Source organism: Momordica charantia (assembly GCF_013281855.1).
Source record: "Momordica charantia cultivar OHB3-1 chromosome 9 unlocalized genomic scaffold, Mcharantia_2.0 BLBB01000009.1, whole genome shotgun sequence".
In the NCBI taxonomy this organism is placed as follows: domain Eukaryota; kingdom Viridiplantae; phylum Streptophyta; class Magnoliopsida; order Cucurbitales; family Cucurbitaceae; genus Momordica; species Momordica charantia.
The window spans coordinates 4,500,817-4,517,589 of NW_028275167.1; the positions used below are offsets into that span (position 1 = coordinate 4,500,817).

General features: G+C 34.3%; 1 long non-coding RNA gene across 3 annotated transcripts; it reads left to right on the forward strand.

Moving 5' to 3' along the window:
• The first annotated feature begins 1,212 nt into the window (after nt 1–1,212).
• Nucleotides 1,213–16,243, forward strand: LOC111014287 (uncharacterized). 3 transcript variants are annotated; one of them, XR_015787089.1, is made up of 9 exons: nt 1,213–1,770; nt 9,559–9,603; nt 9,943–10,006; nt 10,099–10,207; nt 10,354–10,436; nt 10,550–10,601; nt 11,795–11,909; nt 12,380–12,940; nt 15,995–16,243. It is a non-coding gene; the product is annotated as an uncharacterized LOC111014287 (long non-coding RNA). The 3 variants fall into 3 exon arrangements; XR_015787090.1 differs by having other exon boundaries at nt 16,107–16,243; XR_015787088.1 differs by having other exon boundaries at nt 1,220–1,770; nt 12,380–16,243.
• Nucleotides 16,244–16,773: the final 530 nt, after the last annotated feature.

Genomic DNA, 16,773 nt, shown 5'->3' on the forward strand with positions numbered 1-16,773 from the left:
CGAGGAAATATAGTAGGAAAAATATCGAGTTCTCAAGTTCATGAAGTGATTGCACGTGCATGTAACTAATGTAGTTAATAATATTCCCTCGTAATGATGTTACTAAGCACAGTCATATACGAAATCCATAGACTTGTTTTTATTTGTAAAAGTAGGTAATTGGACCATTCCGAAAAGATTATTGATGATTTAACCCATCGAAGAGACTATGTATTTGAAATATTTCAAACTATTTGAAATTAAACTTGTAAAGTAAATTAATATTTACATAAAATTTTAGTTTCATCTGATTAAATCTTTGATAAACAATATAATTTTTTATCTACTTAGCATTTTATTTGAAAAATTGTTAAAAAAAAACACGCCATATACCTGAAATGAATTAAAAAATAGAGACTAGGACTTGCTAGTTTCTGAGATCTATTTAATAGTAAACTCTTAATTTCATGTCATGCTTGATTTTCTTTGAAATTAATAAATCTGGGTAACTTTTATGTTGTGTTTTGTTAAAATTAATAATTAATTTAGCAAATCAGAGTAAATACTGCAGTATTTATTCAAAGTCCAAATGGACAAAGCGAAAACGTGTCATGTTGCGAAATAATAAGTCGAAAGTTATCAATTCAAATAATTTGCTCTTAGAACTCAAAAAATAAAAATAAAATGTAAAAAATAAAAGTTTAAAATGCTTTTTGTGCATATACTTTTGATTTTAGTTAATTTTAATTCTTGTAATTTTAGTTCCTTGTTTTGGTTTCGACTATCATGTATAAATTTTGTGTTAAAATTTTGTAAATAGAAACTAAAAGAAAAATGAATGAATTTGGAGAAATTAATTTCGGAATAAATTTAAAGTATGAATATGGTGACGACTTCAAGTTATTATTTCTTAATGTCTATGTATTTTTCGTTAGTGGTTTGTCAACATAAAAATGGATATTGTTTGCTTTTAGCCTTTAATGTTAAATTAATTGATTAATTAATGTTTTGGTGTTTTGATGATAACAAAATTTAATTTTATTTATTGTTAATTTTAATGTTTTAAAGTGTCCACAATGTTGAAATGGTCACTCAAATAACTTGTAAATTATGAAGCTCAAACAAAAAAGTTACAATCGAATTAAGTTGAAAAGAAAAATATAAAAGAAAAAAATTGAAAAAAAAACCGTGGTAAATTAAGAAAATGAAAAATGAAAAATATGAAGTAGCGTTGAATGAGAGCCGTTGGAGTTCTTTACGTTTATTATTAAAAAAGCAAACAACTTTGCCCGGGAGTTTTGTAATGCGCGGGAAGTTGCAGGGGCAAAATTGGAAAATTAATAGAAAGTAAGAGCCTAATAACGATCAGAACAGGGAAAGTGGAGAAGATTAGGGTTTGCGGCTCGCCTTTTCTCTCCGAGTCTCATCCCTTTTTCTTTCTTCTTATTTTTCCGATTTCGATCGTGTTCCCGTGTGTCATCTCTCCGATTCCGAATTCGATCCGACTCCTCATTGATCCTCGGCGTCCGCCTCTTGCGCCTAGGGTTTTTTATCCCGCGATCTTCTGTTTTTGAAGGTACTTCCCCGATTCTCTTATTGTTTCGTTTCTTGATACATTTGGGGTGCAGTTCGTCGGTTCTATATCTTTGTTTGGTTGACTTCTGAGTGATCGCATAAGAAGTTCGAATGGGGGATATAGAAGATATTTGAAGGCATCGTGGCTTTGTCGATGGATTTAAGGTTGATTCGGTAGGGTGTATCGATCCGAAACTTCTTGATGGGGTTTATTCGGTAATTTTCCTCAATCAATCTGTTGTCCTTTTATTTTCAAGGCACGATCTCATGATCTGTTATAAATTGGGGGTAGAATAGCAATGCTCTCTGTTGATGTGTCTTCTCCCTAAAATTGTTTTTGGTAATTTCATATTTAGTAGTTGGATATCTTGTTTCGAATTTAGAATGCTTGTTTTGGTCATGCGTTGTTGGATTCTGAGAGCAAAGTTGGAATTGCTTTTGCCCAGGATATGAAACTGTTAGTATAGTTTTTTATCCTCCAAAGTGTACGAGAGTTTTAACTTATAGTATGTGAGGATATGAGATTTTCGTTTTGGGTCCCTTACATCCTGTTGGATTTATTACAAAGAAACGAAATCATAAAATCAACTGAAATTATTATTTTTTTGATTGATGGACGTGATGGTGCTGATTGTTTTAACTTCAATTTTTATTGCCATTTTGAGATACTGCATGGAATCTTGGATGGGTGAATCTTTTCGATAAACCTTTCAGCATACTCTAATTTCTCGCTAGTTTCAATAAGAGATGGTTTGTTGTTTTGACTTAAACTACTTACCTGTTACTTAGTAAATTTTAGAGATTGGCTCGACAACTTGGTCGTCCCTATATATTGGTTGCCTCAAAATAAATGAGCATCAGTTGCATCGTTATGTCAAGTGAACCTAAATATTGGTTCTCTTGAAATAATCAGACCAATAGTTGCCTCAATACGTCGGTTGTCCCAAAATATTGGTTGCCCCAAAATAAAAGACTAATGGTTGTCTTGATAAGTCGGTTATCCCTAAATATTAATTCTCTAAAAATAATCGACCAATGGTTGTCTCGGTGAGTCGGCTGTCCCTAAAGATTGGTTGTCTCGAAATATAGGAGGAATGGTTTCCTCGACATGTTGATTGTCTAAACTTATTGGTCGCCTCAAAATAAACGAACAATGTTTGTGTCGATATGTCAAATGATCCTATCTCTCGAAATAATCGGACCAATAGTTGTTTCTATATGTTGGCTGTCCCAAAATACTGGTTGCCCAAAAATAAAAGACCAATGGTTGTCTCGGTAAGTTGGTTGTCCCTAAAATATAGGAGGAATGGTTTCCTTGACATGTTGGTTGTCTCAACTTATTGGTCGCCTCAAAATAAACGAACAATGTTTGTCTTGATCTGTCAAATGACCTTAAATATTGGTTCTCTCGAAATAATTAGACCAACAGTTGCCTCATTATGTCCCAAAATATTAGTTGCCCCAAAATAAAAGACCAATGGTTGTCTCAGTATGTCGGTTGTCCCTAAATATTGGTTGCCTCGAAATATAGCAGGAATGATTTCCTCGACATGTTGGTTGCCTCAACCTATTGGTTGGCTAAAAATAAACGAACAATGTTCGTGTCTATATGTCAAATGACCCTAAATATTGGTTCTCTCGAAATAATTGGACCAATAGTTACCTCAATATGTCGGTTGTCCCAAAATATTGGTTGCCCCAAAATAAAAGATCAATGGTGGTTTCGGTACGTCGGTTGTCCCTAAATATTGGTTGCCTCAAAATATAGGAGGAATGGTTCCCTCGACATGTTGGTTGTCTCAACTTATTGGTTGCCTCAAAATAGATGAACAATGTTTGCGTCGATATGTCAAATGACCCTAAACATTGGTTCTCTTGAAATAATCGGACCAATAGTAGCCTCAATATGTCCGTTGTCCCAAAATATTGGTTGCCCCAAAATAAAAGACCCAATTGTCCCTAAATATTGGTTGCCTCGAAATATAGGAGGAACGGTTTCCTTGACATGTTGGTTGTCTCAATTAACTGGTCACCTCAAAATAAATGAACAATGTTTACGTCGATATGTCAAATGACCCTATATATTGGTTCTCTCGAAATAATCGGACCAATAGTTGCCTCAATATGTTGGTTGTCCCAAAATATTGGTTGCCCCAAAATAAAAGACCAATGGTTGTCTTGGTAAGTCGGTTGTCTCTAAATATTGGTTGCCTTGGAATGTAGGAGGAATGGTTTCCTCGACATGTTGGTTGTTTCAACTTATTGGTTGCCTCAAAATAAACAAACAATGTTTGCATTGATATGTCAAATGACCCTAAATATTGGTTCTCTCGAAATAATGGGCCAATAGTTGCCTCAATATGTCGGTTGTCCCAAAATATTGGTTGCCCCAGAATAAAAGACCAATGGTTGTCTCGGTAAGTCGGTTGTCCCTAAATATTGGTTGCCTCGAAATATAGGAGGAATAGTTTCCTCGACGTGTTGGTTGTCCCAACTTATTGGCCGTCTCAAAATAAATGAACAATGTTTGTGTTGTGTCGATATGTCAAATGACCCTAAATATTGGTTTCCTAGAAATAATTGGACCAATAGTTGCCTCGATATACCAATTGTCCCTAAATATTGGTCGCCTTGAAATAAACGATCAACGGTTGTCTCCTAAGTTGGTTGTCCCTACATATTGGCGTTGCCTCAAAATCAACGAGCAATGGTTCGTCGATAGGTCAAATGAATCTAAATATTGGTTCTCTCGAAATAATTGTACCAAGTTGTCTTAATATGTTGGTTGTCCTTATTAGTTGCCTTGGAAAAAAGAACCAATGGTTGCCTTGACGGTTGTCCCTAAATATTAGTTTATGAAATAATTGGACCAATGATTGCCGTCGTTATATAAGTTGTCCCTAATATTGGTTGCCTCGAAACATACGACCAATGGTTGCATAGATATGATGGTTGTCCCTAAATATTGGTTGCTTCAAAATAAATAAAGAGAAACTATTTGCATTAATATGTGGTTGTCCCTAACTATTGGTTGTCTTGATATATAGGATCAATGGTTGTCTCGATACGTTGGTTGTACCTAAGTATATTAGTTAAGCATACAAACAAAGATGATAACAGGCAATATCAAAAGCTAAAAATTTTGATGCCAAAGGACTGCAGACATGAATTGTACCATAAATAACTCTTGTAATTTCTGACAAAGAAGAATATGTACGAGGGTTGCGCTAATGATGCCCAGCCCGATAATGGAGATGCTCGAACTGCTCTGCATCTTTGTAGCTTCCCTTCCCACGATTTTTAAAAAACACATTGTTGGTATTATTACCGCCACAAGTATGCTGATAAATGAGCCAATTAAAGCCATCACAAGGCCAAAAAGGGCAGAAGGAAAGCTACGCAAATAGAAGAAACAACAAGTGTTGTTCTTAGAAGAATGCAATACCAGTAGCTATCTGAAATTATAGGCGGTAGTTGCTCCTGTATACTTCTTGCCAACGGATTCATCAACATTGGTGAAACTGTTGTCCACACTGCAACTTTAGAGGTAACAGCGTGTTTTGGCATGTTAAAAAATAAAGCATATTAAGTAACTTTGTTGAACATTCTCATGCTTCTTGTTTTTCTTCATTGATGTTACGAAGACCAATGAGTTATGTTGAAATTTCCTCTGATACACCATAAATCTTCGCAATAGGAATGAATTGATTGTAATTCATTCCAACCAAACCTCCTTTCTCTGTAATGATTTGGCCCGTAAACATTTGATATCCAAGACTTTTTCAACAAGAAGAGAAACTTTAATGGATAAAGCATATCCACCCTTTAGGACCTCGAGGACACAAACTTCGCTTTCATCCCACATAGTAACGATTCCGGCTGATCTGCCAATAGCTTCAACATCTGCCCAACCAATGACTTTGGAACTCCATAAAGATTTGATCAAACTCATATCAACCTTTGAAAATTTTGTTTCCTGAATAAGGATAACATCAGGACAGTATTGCTGCAAAAACTTTTTCAAAGAATTTCGTTTACTTTTGTCCCCCAGACCTCTTGTATTTTAGGAAATTAGCTTCATGGAAGGTTAGGATTACTTACTTTTCTTACTGAACTTCAGGAATAATTTTGCATGAACGAGGATAATTTGAAATTTCAGTGGAACCTTGGAAGAGGAGATTTTGGAGACTGGATGGAATTAATCAGAGGGGAATTAATCCGAGGAGAAGAAGGAAGGTGATTATCGCAGTTGTTCGAATTAGGAATGAGATCTTGAAATAAGGAGAGCATAAAATCTCCTCGCCTTCTTCAATGTCAGCAACATTTCTAATTTCAGAACCTTCCTTTGCTAAAGGGGAGAGATGGTCAAAATCACAACAACTACTAACACTTTAGTCTCGTTAGTAGACAAAACTTCTTCATTGACAGATGGTTTTTTGTTACTAATTCTGAAACTGAAATCCTCTGTCTTGGATCAAGAGATGCTGACAGATCAGTTGGTAATGATTGAGGTTTTTGCAATAAATGATAGCTATCACTCGTTAGCCTTTTTTCCTTGTTTGGAAAACTACAGAGACTTTGAATCTATCCTCAATCAAGTCTTGACTTTGGAGCTTCATTATGGATCTGCATGAATGTAGGTTCTGGTAGATCATTCAAATCTTTTTTCTTAGTATAGAAAAAGGGATAAGCTTGAAGGAAAGAGTCTTTTATTTCTTTAACACTCTTGTTTTGGAATAGAAAGGGGCTAAAGCCCTAAATACAAGAAGAGGTAATAAGCCGGGGCATGGAGACCCACATAACATCAGCTATCAGAAAAGCATAGAGCCCATAACATCAGCTATCAGAAAAGCATAGAGCCCAGTAGGAGAACTATCACAAATATAAAGGCCCAAAGGAAGGGAAAAAGAATAATGAGAACAGGAGTTGGCTTCTCGATAATTATGTCATGCATAATGCGAACGCTTAGTCAAGATGTCACAAACCACCCGAGAGCCTACCTCCCAATAAATTCCCGTAACCCGAATTTCAAGTAAGCTCCATGCGGAAGAAACACCCCACAATTGTGCTAGATTCGAAGTTGAATGACCGAGGTTATGCATGAAACCAGTTATTCAATTTCTGTTCGAGTCTTAAATAAGACCACTAGAACATGCCGATCCAGGATTTCCACACGGCAAGTCGTCAGCTAAGAAGCACGGACACGCTACACGGATACGATACAACACGGACACGGCGACACGTCAATTTTGAAAAAAATAGGACACGACATGGGGGACACGTTAATTATTCGTATGATTTTTAATCAATATTTAAATGAAAATGATTATATAAATAACTCTAGCCTCAAATTTTCTCTCATAATAAAGAAGACCTTATTTTCATCTTTGATTCCCTCTTCCCACTTAATAATCTAGCCCTAGTTTTTATCTATTTCATCACAACCTGCTACCTCCTCTCCTCCTTCTCCTTTCTCAACGTTGCTGCCTCATCTTCCTTCTTCTTTATCTTCTTCTTTGTTCACCTATCTTCTATAAGTTTGGGGGAGTACGTGACTTTTGGGTCGATTTTTATTTGGTTTCTAGAGAAGAAAGAACTAAAGACCTCTAGCTTGGTCGTCGGTTGATGAAGAAGAAATAAGAAAACTAGGTAAAAGGGGAAAAATATAGAATCTGGAAGTGGGAGGAGAAAGATTGGAAAAAAAAAGACACTCGTGTGTCCCAGACGTGTCCTCAACGTGTCCCCAGCGTGTAAGATTTTTTAAAATAAAAAAAATAAAAAAAATAATTTCGGACACGTGTCGGAAACCGACACTTCTTTATTTTGAGCGTGTCCGTGCTACCTAGGTCCGTCAATATTGAGCTTCTAATGGTGGTTCGACGGCTTTAACCACCCAATAGGACTAAAATAGAGTGGCCTTTGTATCTTTGATAGGGTTCCACTGATTCTGATAGATTTGAGTTTAAATGAAACGAATCTTTCTTTTCTTTAAGAATATCAGCATAGGAGGGACAAGAACAGTTACTTGTGGCTGACATTTGTGGCTAACCAACCGTTTTTTTTTTTGTTGAAAGTTGAAACCTGCAGATATGAAAATTCTTTTCCTTCCCCCAGAAGGCGGCCAACTTCAAATTTTAGGTTAAATTTTAACTTTCAGATCCTGAAAGTTCCTCCATGAACATCTCTGCTTTGCTTGAAAAAGTTCTCTTGAAGGGGTTATGCATCAGATCAACAAATGGGCTCTGAAACCATGCTAAATGAGAAAGATGAAGGAGCAGCAAAAAGCTGGTGGCCATATATTCACGCAAAAACTTCCATTGTCAAACCAAGGCAGTAGTGTGCCTATTCTTGAATTGTTAATTTCGATGGCAAGCAGTTGAAAGAACCTTTCAAAAATGAACTAAGAGCAATCTTGAGAAGGCTAAACCAAAATGGAAGGGCTCTAAATCAAATCTTGATACTAACCACTGAACTTTGAACTTGAACACTGAATCTTATGTACTAAAAACAATCTTGGAGGAGAAAAACAAACTCAAATTTAAGAGCTAAGATGAAGAAACCTTACCAATGGGGCTGGACCCTTGGAGAGAGAGAAGAGAGCATCCATTTTGAAAGGATGGGAATTTGACGTAGGCCATTCATAACGGTGGCTTTTCCATATTTTGTTGCAATGGAAGTCCTCCACAGGTGATATTTTTCATTTAGGTATCTCCAGACCCATTTTGAGAGGAGGGATGAGTTCATTTTTTATGTTGTCCACGTCGAGGCCATTTTCCTGAAGATGAAGTTGTGTTTTGTTACAATTTACACATGAGGTTGTCGTTTCCCATTTGTGCCCTCCCAAAGGAAATCCCAAAGAAAATTTTCTAAATTCTTTTGGTAGCCTTACTGGAGATGTAGAAAATGGAGAGGTAATAAGTTGGAAGATTTGAAAGGGTCAATTGTATGGTGGCAAGTCTTCCTCCTTTGAATATGTAAAGGTGGTTCCATTGGAGAGCTTGTTCTCAATTCTTCTGATGATAGGAAGCCAAAAAGCTTCCATTTGGCTGTTTCCATTGAGAAGAGAATCCCTAGAACCTTACATCCAGCAGCTTCTGCAATGGAAGTGGTAAACTGATGCTCCAAATTAACCCCAAAAATATCTGATTTCTTGTAGTTTCTGTTAAGACCATAAGCCAGTTCATATACCTTGATGATGTGGAGTAAATTTCTGAATTATGTGGGGTCTTTACTAGAAAAGAGTAGAGTATCATCTGTGAGCTGATGCTTAAAGCTTCATTTTTCAAAATGTATCCCGAAATAAGACCTTTTCATGTCCCTTGAAGAAGAAGCCAGCTTAAAACATCAGTCACCAATATGAAGAGGAAGGGGAAAGGGGTCACTCTGTCTAAGGCCTTAAGAAACCATGATTTTACCCCTTGGTTTTCCATTTATAATTATTGAGTAATTTGTCATGGAAATACAAGCACGAATCCAACTTCTCCAATGGTTTCCTTGATATTTCAGTTGTACCTAAATGTTGGTTATCTTAATATGTCAGGTTTTCAAAATATGATTGTTGGTTATCCTAAATGTTGGTTTGACAATATTGGTTGTTGAGAAAGTTGCCTTAAAATATTAGTTGCTTCATAACGGTGCCTTTGATATTAGGATTGTCCCTAAACTTAGATTGCTATGAAACGATAGACCATTAAGAAATGTGGATTGAAAATTTTGGTGTCAGCTCTATCTCTAATTATGTAAGACAGTTGTCTTAAAACTTCTTCCCCTTCAGTCTCATTGGTACTTGATTATGTAAGTCCTTATCTCTTTTCCATGCTAAGTTCACAGTTTTGATTATGTAAGTCCGATTTTCAATGAATTCAAACAAAGTTCATATTTGTATTTATTTATTTATTTTTTTTTGGCACATTGGTGCTAAAACATTTGGTGCCATTGACTTGTATTTTTTTTAAGGTGTGTGTTGAAGTTTTTTTTTTTTTTTTTTTTTTTGAAAACAAACAGTGTGTTGAAGTTGACACAAGCAACATACAGGATTGTCTTGGCATGGTAAATAAGAACCTCTCTCTTTTTTATTATTGCTTCTGTATATATATATTTAAATTCGTTCAGGTTGGTGCCTAAGTTTGAATTTTTGTTTGTGTTTTAGGGTTGATTTTATCGTTGATCGATAAATTAACATGTGTGATAACCACATATTTTAATATTCTATAAATGGAATTTGTTCATGTTGTGATATCTTCATATATCTCCGTGATTACGATTTAATTTTTTTCATATGAATTTTATACATAAGCAAGAGGTACCATTTTTTTTTATTACTATTTAATTTTTTCATATCAATTATTCTGTTGCATCTAATATGACATTAGTTATATTCTTGAACAGGTGATGGCTAGCAAGACCAAGATATATATCGTTTTGGAATTTGTAACTGGTGGATGACGAAATTGTGAGATATTGGCTGCTTTTATCTTGCATTCATACATTCAATTGCAACTAGTAGTTGAAGCTGCAGATATTTATTATGTTTCCTTGATACAGGAAAGTAAGGGAAGATTGAAAGAAGATGAAGCAAGTTAAATATTTTCAGCAGCTTATTAATGCTGTGGATTATTGTCATAGTAGAGGTGTTTGTCATCGAGACCTAATGGTGCATAGCATATTCTCAAATATATCATTCCTCCGTCAATGTTATTAAATATTACTTTTATTAAACTGCATTCTAAATAGTATTGGTAATAAAAATGAAGACAATGTCATAGTTACTAAAAAGGTTTTTTTGTCTATGAGCTTCAGCCACAGAGAATTTATTATTGGATGCTAGTGGTGTTCTAAAAGTTTCAAATTTCAGATTGAGTGCTATACCTCAACAAGTTCGAGTGAGAATTATGCTAATATTTATTCCGCAAGTGATTTAAAATTACATGCTTCGGATATTTGCATGTTTTTTTAATTGATGGATTCATGAATAATCCTTCTCTCCCCATCATAGGAGGATGGTTTACTTCACACAACATCTGGAACGCCCAACTATGTTGCTAAAGGTATATTCGCTTTTGACTTGGAACTATTAATTATTTTGCAAGTTCAACAACATATGGGAAATGGGGAGTCTAACCTCTGATCTTTCTCAATCCATATCTCTTTTCTTCAAGTTTAATTGTTGTATGATTTAATTTTTAGGTAAATAAAAGAACCATACTCACCCAAAATATAGTTATGTCAAGAAGGGTCAAGTTAGGAAAGGAGATCAAGATTTGTTTCTCTCTCTACTTGCACTTTCTCCCTCTCTCACTGATAAAAAAGCATTTGTAGGGATGGAAAACGTTACACATAAAAAATATGTTAAGAAGTTGTAATCCTTCCATCTTTCTCTCTCGACTTGAAGTACTCTTTCTCAATCTCTCTCTCTTTTCTTCAAGTTCAATTGTTGTAGGATTATTTTTTAGGTAAATAAAAGAACCAATATAATACATACTCACCAAAAAATATAGCTATAGGGTGGGTCAAACTAGGAAAGGACATTAAGGTTTTTTTCTTATAACTGCCATTAGGTTTGTTTCTCTGTCTCCTAACTCTTTTTACCTCTCTTATTTATAAAAATGCAAGGGATGGAAAACAAAATACATATATCAAATATGTGCAGAAGTTGAAAAGAAAGTTGTAATCCTTCTATATCTCTATCTCTCACTCAATCTTTTTCCTCGCTCTCGACTTCAGATAACCTTTCTCAAAACGTCTCTCTTTTCTTGAAGTTTAATTATTGTATGATTATTTGTTAGGTAAATAAAACAACAATCCAAACTCATCCAAAATATAACTATGGAACGAAAGGTTAATTAGGTTAAGAAAGGACATCAATGTTTGTTTCTCTCTCTACTCACCCATTCTCCCTCTCTCATTGATAAAAATATATTTTGTCGGGATGGAAAACAGAATACATATAGCAAATACGTACAGATGTTGAAAAGAAAAGAAGTTGTAATCCTTCCATCTCTCTTTCTCGATCTTATTCTTCTCTCAACTTCATGTACCCTTTCTCAAACCCTCTCTCTTCCTTTTAAGTTTATTTGTTGTAGGATTATTTTCTAGGTAAATCATAAATGAAAGAATCAAATCCAGACTCGCCCAAAATATAGTTATGGAAGGGAGGCCTAGCTAAGAAAAAACATCAAGGTTTTCTTCTCTCTTTACTTGCACTTTCTCCCTCTCTCACCGATAAAAATGCATTTTGTAGGCATGCAGCTGTAGAATACATATAGCAAATACATATAGAAGTTAAAAAGAAAGGAAGTTGCAATCCTTCCATATCTCTCACTCGATCTTCTTCCTCTCTCGGGCCTCGGCTTCAGGTATCTTTCTTAACTCTTCTCTATTTTCTTCAAGTTTAATTGTTATATGATTATATTTTAGGTCAATAAAAGAACCAATCAAGAATCACCCAAAATATAGTTATCGAAGGGAATGTCAGGCTAAGAAAAGAACATCAAGGTTTTTTTCACTTTACTCACTCTTTCCCCCTCTCTCACTGATAAAAATGCATTTTGGCAGGGTTGGAAATATAATACATATAGTAAATAGGTAGAAAAGTTGAAGAGAAAGGAACTTGTAATCTTTCTCTCTCTCTCTTATAAAAATGCATTTTGTACGGATCGGAATTATAGTACACATAGCAAATACGTACGGAAGTTCAAAAGAAAGGAAGTTGTATTCCTTCCATTTCTCTCTCTCTCTCGATCTTCTTCTTCTCTCTACTTCAGGTACTCTTTCGCTATTCCTTTTTCTTTTCTTTAAGTTTAATTGTTGTATAATTATTTATTAGGTATATAAAAGAACCAAGTCATACTCACCCAAAAATATAGCTATGGTAGGGAGGGTCGGCTAGGAAAGGACATTGAGGTTTGTTTCTCTCTCCATACTCATTCTTTCTCCCTTTCTCAGTAATAAAAATACATTTTGTTGGGATGGAAAATAGAATACATATACTAATGTGTATAAAAGTTGAAAAGAAAGGAAGTTGTAATCCTTTCATCTCTCACCCTCTGGATCTTCTTCCTCTCGAGACTTCAGGTACTACTTTTTCTCAATCCCTCTCTCTTCTTTTCATGTTTAATTGTTGACTGGTTGTAAAAAAAAAGGTTTAATTGTTGTATGATTATTTTCTAGGTAAATAAAAAAACCAATCTAGACTCACCCAAAATATAGCTAGCTAGGCTAGGAAAAGACATCTAGGTTTGTTTCTCTCTCTATACTCACCATTTTTCCCTCTCTCACTGATACAAATACATTTTGTAGTAATGTAAAAGAGAATACATATAGCAAATACGTACGGAAGCTGAAAAGAAAGGGAGTTGTAATCCTTCCATCTCTCTCTCGACTTGAGGTACTCTTTCTCAATCCCTCTATCTTTTCTTGAAGTTTAATTGTTGTATGATTATTATTTTTTTTGGTAGGCCCGCTTAAAATATAGCTATAGAAGGGAGGATTAGGAAAGAACATCAATGTTTGTTTCTCTCTCTACTCACTCTTTCACCCTCTCTCACCGATAAAAATTCATTTTATGGGGATGGAAAACTGAATACTTTTAAGATATCTATAAATGATTAGATTTATCCTAACACATCAACTAAAACTTTTGGGTTCATTGGTGATTCAACATATTTAAAAAACCTAATGGGTTTAAGAATGGAGATGACCTAGTTGATAAAAGATAAATAGGAGCCCAACCCATCACTTACAGGTCAAGTAGGTAGGACCAGTTTAAGAGAGTTGGCTGGTTTGACCACAAGGAGCTCTTGAATCTCTCTTGGCCTTTGTAACTCCTTCAATATAAATAATATAAGTTGGGTTCTATCATGTTGCCTCAAAATGATGGTTGTCACAAGATAATTTTTTCGTCAATATGACGGTTGTCCCAATTGGTTGTTTTAGAGTGACAGTTGCTTCAATATATATGTGGTCTAAAAATTATAGGGGTCTTGAAATATTGGCTTCTTTGAAATAAATGATCAATAGTTGCCTTACTATGTTACTTGTTTCTTAGTATTGGTTGCCTTAAAATATAGGATTAATGGTTACCTTAATATGTCGATTTTCCCTAAATATTGGTTCATTTAATTATAGAACTAAATGGTTCCTTGATTTGTCGGTTGTCCCTAAACTTTGGTTGCCTCGAGATAAAGCACCAATGATTGTCACGATATGTTGGTTGATTCTGAATATTGTTGACTTTGAAATATATACGACCAATAGTTGCCTCAAAATTTTTGTGATCTCGAAATGATGGTTGTCCAAAAATGTTTGTTGCTTCGAAATGATGGTTGTCTCAAAATAGTTGCCTTAAAATGTTGCTTGTCCGGTTTCCTTAAAATTTAGAATTAATGGTTGCCTTAATATGTCGATTGTCCCTAAATATTGGTTCCACTAAAGTAGGACCAATGATTGCCTTGATTTGTCGGTTGTCCTTAAATATTGGTTGCCTTAATATGTCGATTGTCCCTAAATATTGGTTCCTCTAAATGTAGGACCAATAATTTCCGTGATTTGTCGGTTGTCCCTAAATATTGGTTGCCTTAATATGTCGACTGTCTGGCTGTCCCTAAATATTGGTTCCTCTAAATGTAGGACCAATGATTGCCTTGATTTGTCGGTTGTCCCTAAATATTGGTTGCCTTTGTCACGATATGTTGATTGTCCCTAAATACTAGCTGACCTTGAATTATATGACCAGTAGTTGTCTCAAAATTTTTGTGATCTCGAAATGATGGTTGTCCAAAAATGTTTGTTACTTGCAATGATGGTTATCTCAAAAATTTTTATGGCCCAAAATAGGTACTAATAGTTACTTCTTTGTCGGTCCTTTTTTTTAAAACTAACATCCTTTTGGTCAAACATCGGTTAGTGTAGCTTCTCTTGAAGGGAACCCATTAAGCTTGTAAAGATCCTTGATCCCTTTTTCGAGTACAATTCTAACATTCACTCAAACTATTTCGTATAAATGCGTACTCTTTCTAAGCTACCAATTTATGGCAAATAACCTGCAATATTGTCGCAAATAGTTCCAACCATTACTTCCTTGTGTAGCCTTTTATTGTTCTATACTTGCATCCTTATTTTTTGTTAGTAAAGCTTCCCTCGTAAGATAATACCCATTAGGCTTGTTAAGCAACTTTAGACATTTTTCATATTACAATTTTAGCACTCACCCAAATAACTCATGTTTGTGTATAGCCATTTTTTCTTTTATAGCCATATGTCTAGACCCAACTAGATAGTGTGAAGAAGATTCGAGACTGCCCAGCCCATTTTCTTGAGAAGACAATAATTAATCTCTCTTTGGATACCTCAAACCTAAAATCGTCGGATAACTTAGCAAGGAACTATTCATTAACTTTTTAGAAAGGGTTGCGTATTTCTTCACCTTGCAAACATGTTGGTTGATGTCTTCACCATCTGCAATGTCCTCTAAAGACCTCAGTGACCAAAAATTTCCTCTTTCGACTTGAAGTTCGACCATGAACCTCAGTGAGAATATTAGTTGCCTCATTATTTTGTCTTGTTTATTGATTGCTTCAATAAATTTCTTGTTGCTTCAATAAAGTATTTACTTCAAAATATTGATGTCTTGACATAATGGGCACTCATAAAGATTAGTAGTCCTAAGATAATTATGGACTCGAAATATTGATGATGAATGGTTACTTCAATGTAATTGTCGGTGTCTTGATATAATAAATATCTCAATGTATTGGTTGTCTTAATCTAATCGTTAATATTAGTTGCCTTAATGGAATAGTTGCCTTAAAATATTGTTTAATGGTTGTCTCAATATAATAATCGTCTCGAAACCTTGGTTAAGGTGAAACTTAAATGGAGGCCCGAATTTATCAGCCTTTTGAAAATTGATCTTGAAGTTGGGGGATGATTTTCGTCCCCTTTTGGTAAAGGGGAGACTTTTGGCGCAGAATATGCGACGGGTTGACAGTGTATTGAAGTTCTTTTTATTGGATGTTAAAAGTTACTCATACGGATAATGATGAACTGAAGATGGTATTGGAATTAGTCCAATGATGAGAGCCAAATGCAACGGGTTGGTTGCAATATTGTCCAATCGTAAGAAATGTGTTTGGGAGTGATGGTAGAATTATTGATTTTGAAAAAAAGTGATTTAAGTATAATTGGTTTTCCAAAATACCATCCAAGTGATATTTTAAAAATCAATTGATTTTAAGTTTTTATTTTTTATTTATTTATTTTTTAATTTGCAAACATGATCAACGGAAAGAGAAGTAATTTTGACAATGTTAAAATGATTTTAGCCATCCCAAACGCACCCTAAGTTCACTCAAACACCAATCCTTGACTGCAATAGTAAAAGATAGTATGTGCTTCACATTTTTCCTAATTTAATCCTTTGTTGCATGCTTTGTGTTGGTAGCATTTGTTTCCAGGTGCTTTTGGATGTTCGTGGACATAAGAATGTGTAAATAATTGATACTTAGTTAAATTAGTCTTTTTTTGTTTATAGATTTCAAATATTTATTTTGTAGATTGTGATTGAGGATAGGAGAACAAAATATTTGTATGAGAAGGTGGAGGGAGTCATCTTTTCTGAATGGTCTCATTGTTATCATTAGACTTAGAATGTACGATGATTTCCTTTTAATTGTATCCCTGTTTTTTTTTCCCTTTTTTTATTTTTTATTTTTATTATTGTTGTTGTTTATTATTATTATTATTATTATTATTTTTTTGTGGTTTCGAAAAGCTTATCATTGTGTGATAGTATAATCAATGGTACGTTTGAGATTGTATCTTATTGGGGTAAAATTGCCTTGTAATTGTTGAATGCGTATTTATGTAAGATGTTTATGCTAGATTGTAGTTTATAACTATATTTTTTATATACATATTTTCTCGTACTATCCATTTTCTTCCCACTGATTTTTAATCTCTTGAAGAATTGTCTGGCAAGTTCTTTAATTCATTAGCTTGTAATTGGTTTATTTTATAAATATCAATTAAGCTAACATTAATCATTTAGGAAGCGTTTTGAATTGGACTAAAAATGTTTAAAATACTTAGCATTTTTTAGTTTGTTGTGTTGTACTTTGTAAGATAATTTTTTAAATCTAGCCTAACATTTTAAAATTTTAAAGAGGAGTTTTCAAGACTTATTTATATTTTTGAAATTTAACTAATATTTTAAATGTCATT